At 41.3% G+C, this 5844-nt stretch overlaps 1 pseudogene; it reads right to left on the reverse strand.

Moving 5' to 3' along the window:
* Positions 1-1610: 1610 nt before the first annotated feature.
* LOC147881467 (small rubber particle protein-like) lies at positions 1611-4875 on the reverse strand (annotated as a pseudogene).
* Between the last annotated feature and the right edge of the window lie 969 nt (positions 4876-5844).

A 5844-nucleotide genomic window follows, 5' to 3' on the forward strand; every position in this document is an offset into this window, starting at 1 on the left:
GAAAGGGTTCTAAGTTTTTGATTAGAAATTTGGGTTTTGGTTCCATGTAATTTTGTCAAGTTAAAGAAGTCATTGAGACATCCCACTCAATATCCTTTGAAATAACTAATTGTAGTCCAAAATGTGCTTCCAAATATATTATGCATGATCTCTATGTGAACACTTTAAGAGATGGCATTGTATAGTAGCATACACATTAAAAACATTCGATCAACGTATTGAAATCTTGTATATATCATACATAAATGGCAAGGCTTTGAGAGTGAATTGTAGGAGCTTTTGAGAGATGTCTCCACTTTTTACTCCTTACCTAATGAAAGCACTATCAGAAGTTAAAAGACGAGAGAGGGGATTGTAAAACTTAACTATCTTTCAACTCTTGTATCTTAATGAGAACCACCTTTATTCTATATTTTGGGAGTGTTGTAGATATTTACATACTAGGTGCACAAATATGTCTTTCATAACTTTATGAGAGAGAAAGAGTCAGAGAGAGGTAGATTTCTGAACAAACACAAATCTACAATCATGTTGTAGTTTATATATGTCAAAATTGCATTAGTCATGTATGTAAAAGTGCCTTTCATACTCTGGCCCAAGATGAGTGTTGCACAAGCATGTGGGTCGTATCCTAATTAGTAAAGGAGAGTTCATATTCTACCAATATAGGGATCATTCACCCTAGTAGTGATACTACCATACCACTCTTGAATTGAGAGAGTATTCCTACATTTCCCCCCTGCACTTAACTTCATCCTCGAGTGCAAGCATATTGAATGCCGCACTCTTGTCTAGACATGAATGGTGAATTGGTTCATTAGCATAACTATAAAAATGAGTCATTCTATCTCAATGGAATATTCATGTGTGTGTTGAAAAGAGCAAGCTGAGCAAAATGGAGACAAGAAGATGGACACAAATGAAGAATTGTCTCATTGAATGAAGAGAAATGAGGGCCATATGTAGGCTACCTCTAGTTCCAACTGACATCATAGATGACCTCATGCCAAAGGCCACGAAGATCCTAGAATCTCTCCCCTATCCTCTAGGAGCATCTAGCTCCACCTAACACACCTAACTGCCCCTCTAGCACACACATAGGATCACAAGTGTGCCTATGGAGAGGCAGGACATTGACAAATCCCAACAAATCCCCCCTCAAGGGACTGCCTCAAGCTATGTCAAGGATACAGCTAGCACAAGGTGTCACATGCCATCTCATGGTGGTCATGGATCTATCAATTGCTAGGATCTCAAGCTAGCAAGGGTTCCCATGGGTGTAAGGTATACAGAGTGGGGAACACAATTCCCCCAATGGTTATCTCCCTTGCATGTACAAACAAAATGTCTGCAAGAGGTACCATGCGGGCAAAAAAAAAAAACTAAAAAACAAAACCCCCCCTAATGGTTATCTCCCCTGCATGTACAAACACAAGTCTGCAGGAGTTACCAAGGGGACAACACATACTCACATGGTCTACATCATAGGTGACCAGAGGTGAGGATGAAGAACTCACAGTTTATTACAATCATTTTGGAGGACTGTCCAGGCAGAGTACCTTGACAACTAGGGGAGATACAAGTGGAGCTCAAAAAACATACTCATTATCTACAAATGTAGAAAGACAAATACGAATGGATAGTAGAACGCAATCCAAAAACTAGGCATCTCTCTTAATAATGGTTTCGATGCGCTCGACCGGCAAGGAGGGCACGAACCCAATCAAAGGAAGCTGCTTTTCTTTCAAAGCGGCTATAACGTGGTTGAACTTGTCGGTGCAGAATATAGTAGGAGGAGCCACGCAATGTATAACCTTGACAAAATATGGGAGCTTCAGAAACTTCTTCCACATGGAGTAAAGCCACTCCTCTGCTAGTGGCTCGCATCTGGCATAGTAAGCCTTAGACGTCTCCACAAAGCTGCTTTCATGCAATTCCGCAGCCACAGATATCAAATAGTCTGGATTTGCTTGGCGATTCCAAAAACCGTATATGACACCTCCTTTACCTTCTGAGGCATGTGGGTCTCCACGGCACATGCTAAAGACTCCAGCAAAGAGTAGAATCTCGTGAGGAATACCCTCAATCTTGTGGTATATAGGTCCAACAACGCTTCTGACTTTTTTTTCGACAGCATCGACACGAGGCTTCAAAGAGCCTGAGCACTTTTTCACAAATTCGTACGCCATTGCTGCATATGTTGAGGCAGAATAGACCGTTATTTCGACGAACCCAAGATACTTAAGCGCTGCTTCCTCTGCTAGAACATAAACTTGACGGCGGCCATTTAAGTAGAAGTTCCGTAACAAGATCTTTAGAAACTACTCAAGTCTCGGGGAACGAACGTCCAGGATAAGGAACGAGGAGTTGGAGGAGAGAGCCAAGAGGTTGACGATGCAGCATCATCGTCTTGTTATCCCAAGGATGACGACAAGCACAAGCTGCAACACAGGAGATGATGAGGTGGCGGGATCAAGCTCAAGGAGGCTGGTACTGCTCTGATACCATGTTGAAAAGAGCAAGCTGAGCAAAATGGAGACAAGAAGATGGACACAAATGAAGAATTGTCTCATTGAATGAAGAGAAATGAGGGCCATATGTAGGCTGCCTCTACATCCAACTGACATCATAGATGACCTCATACCAAAGGCCACCAAGATCCTAGAATCTCTCCCCTATCCTCTAGGAGCATCTAGCTCCACCTAACACACCTAACTGCCCCTCTAGCACACACATAGGATCACAAGTGTGCCTATGGAGAGGCAGGACATTGACAAACCCCAACAGTGTGAAGGTATGAGAATATGATTCCAACACAATGCCCAATGTCGATGTGACATTTGTTGATCTAGAGGATGTAGAGGCATTTATGTGTTAGGTAGCTTGAAGGTTCATTGTGTACATATGGAGCTCACTGTTGTAAGGAAAACTTGAGATGGTGCTTCAAATTTTGTTTTCCTAACTTGATCTCAAATTGGATGGATCATACCTATTGTGATTGCCTATTTCATTATTTTGGGTGAGAAGCTAGTTTTCTTTCTTAGGGGGTACACCACTAAGAAATCCTATGTATCTCATGCATTCAAGGGGTATTAAGAAAACCCCTCAACTAAAGATATTTCACAATAAAATTACCCCTTTTTAATTATTTATAAACTAATGGATTTTTTCACAAAGTTGAATTAAAAACCCCATCTTTCTATTGTAAACCTCTTAAATTTTTTCGGAAGTGGGATTGAAATACCCCTCCTTTTGAATGCACATGGTACACTAATTGTTTTTTGGGTACCCAAGATTTTATTTAAGCACTTGTGGTATTTTTGGCAGGAGCACCAACCTTTCTCACACACCATACTTCTTGATCATGGATTTTATAAGTCTTGCCAAAATCCATAAGGGACATTCAACAAGCTTCCAGAGATGGCATCAAATTAGCGGAGGTTGTAAAGATAGTGGGAGAGAGGGAAGGAGTCTCACTTGCAGCTTTCTCACATACACAATGGGGGAATACACACAAAGGTGGAGGCTGAAAACAGTTTTCCTCTTCTTAGTTGTGAAAGCCAAAAGAACTCTTGTACAAAGAAATAGAAGAACCCTAGATGTGGGTCTCAAACCAAACTCAACTAACTAAGGTGGCATACTAACTGAGCCATGAACTAGAGTACATAAGGATAGCTATCATCTAGCTATTATTCGTGGGCGGTGTACCAACCGCATCTGCAGCTAAAAAGTCAGTGATATAAATGCACAACTGTCACCCTGGCATATCACGAGTGGAAATTGATGAGTTCAATCCCAATTCTTGCACACCAAGCAGGTCTCTTAACTTGCGCAGCTTCTCTGCACCAAATGCCTTCGTGAATATGTCAGCTACCTGATCCTCTGTGCTGACATAAACTAGATCAATAAGACCTAGTAAAACCTTCTCCTGCACATAGTGATAATGCACCTCAATGTGCTTTGTTCTAGCATGATAGAATGGGTTATTTGCCAAGTGTATACTGATCATGTTGTCACAATAAATGATAACTAGCCCATCTATAGACTAATGCATATCATAGAGTAGCTTATGCAACCGAGCTGCCTCACATGCAGCCATTGCTGCACCCCTATACTTAGCCTCTGTGCTCGACAAGGCAACTATAGGCTATTTCTTGCTACTCCAAGTGACTGCAGCACTCCCAAAAGAGAACACATATCCACTGGTAGATCGTCTATCAGAAATACTACCAGCCCAATCAGCATCAGTGTATCCATGCAACCGTATCTGAACCCCAGTCTCATAAAATAGTCCATACTACAATGTGGACTTTACATGCATGAGTATGCATCTAGCCATATCCAAATGCAGTTTCCTTGGAGCCTGCATAAACTGACTTACCAATCCAATAGCATAGCTCAAATTTGGCTTGGTAATAGTCGTATAAATCAAACTTCCTACTATGCATCTGTACATAGTAGGGTCTTCCAAAAGCTCACCTGCATCTACACTCAGCTTCACATTCTACTCCAAAGGAACTCAAATAGGCTTACAGTCTGTCATCCCATATTTGGACAGCATGTCCAATCCATACTGCCTCTGCAAGAGCTGTATCCCACTTGGTGATCTAATCACCTCAATGCCCAAGAAATAACGCAGCTCTCCCAAATCCTTCATCTCAAACTTTTGCTTCAATAGCATTTTCACTTGAAGGATATCTTCATCACTATCACCTGTGATGATCAAATCATCAACATAAATGACAAGCAGCATAATACCTTTCTCTGTTTTTCTCACATAAAGTGAGAAATCTGACTTGGAAATTTGAAAGCCAATAGTGACAAGATACTGTCCTATCTTGTCAGACCATGCTCTAGGTGCTTGCTTCAAGCCATACAAGGCTCTCTTCAACTTGCAAGCAAACTCAGGATGAGAACAGCATGAACATAACCTAGTGGCTGCTCCATAAACACCTCTTCTTGCAAATCACCATGCAAGAAGGCATTCTTTACATCCATCTAATGTAAAGACCATCCCTTTGATGCAGCCATAGTAATGACTGCTCTTATGGTTGCCATCCTTGCACTAGACTGAATGTTTCTTCATAATCAATGCCATATGTCTGTGCATAGCCCTTAACAACTAATCTTGCCTTGTATCTGTTCACACAACCATCTGCATTGTGCTTGACCTTATAAACCCACTTACAGCCAATTGCATTCTTGTCTTTAGGCAAAGGCACCAATTCCCATGTAGCATTTGCTTCCAAGGCATCCATTTTTCTTTTCCCATGGCTTGCTCAAAGGAAGTGGGTTCTGGTTCCTGTATCACTTTGACCATATAGGCATAGTGAATGGCTATAAATCCATCATATTTCAGCCTATCCACAGGATATCTAGCTCGGGTAGACCTGCACAAAATAGGCTCACTTCCAGGTGCTCTCAAAACATCCCTAGTCTTCCTTACTCCAGGTGTAACAACAATGGGAATACCCAACTCTTCATCAATGCTTTGTTCTGAGCCACTAGATTCACCATCCACATATGAGTGACCTACATTCACATCAAACATGGGCTGATCTACCTTCCCTTTTCCTTTTTGTGATACCTACGTACCACTATCTGCATTGCTTTGAGGAGATTCTCCTGATCTCAATCTGCCTATCCATGGCGAAGTATGTGAACCACTGCTAGAGAACATTATAGGTCCACTAATATTTTCTGATTGCTGCTATGAATTCTGTGCAGCATTACCATTTTGTGCATCTACATCAATCATCACATTTACTGGTTTATACCAGCTGCTCATCTCATTAAAAACAACATCTTTGCTCACCATAAACTTACGAGTAGAAGGGTTATAGC

The sequence above is a fragment of the Dipteris shenzhenensis genome, chromosome 31, assembly GCF_047967505.1.
Source record: "Dipteris shenzhenensis isolate YYH24624 ecotype China chromosome 31, Dip_SZ_1.0, whole genome shotgun sequence".
Classification (NCBI taxonomy): Eukaryota; Viridiplantae; Streptophyta; class Polypodiopsida; order Gleicheniales; family Dipteridaceae; genus Dipteris; species Dipteris shenzhenensis.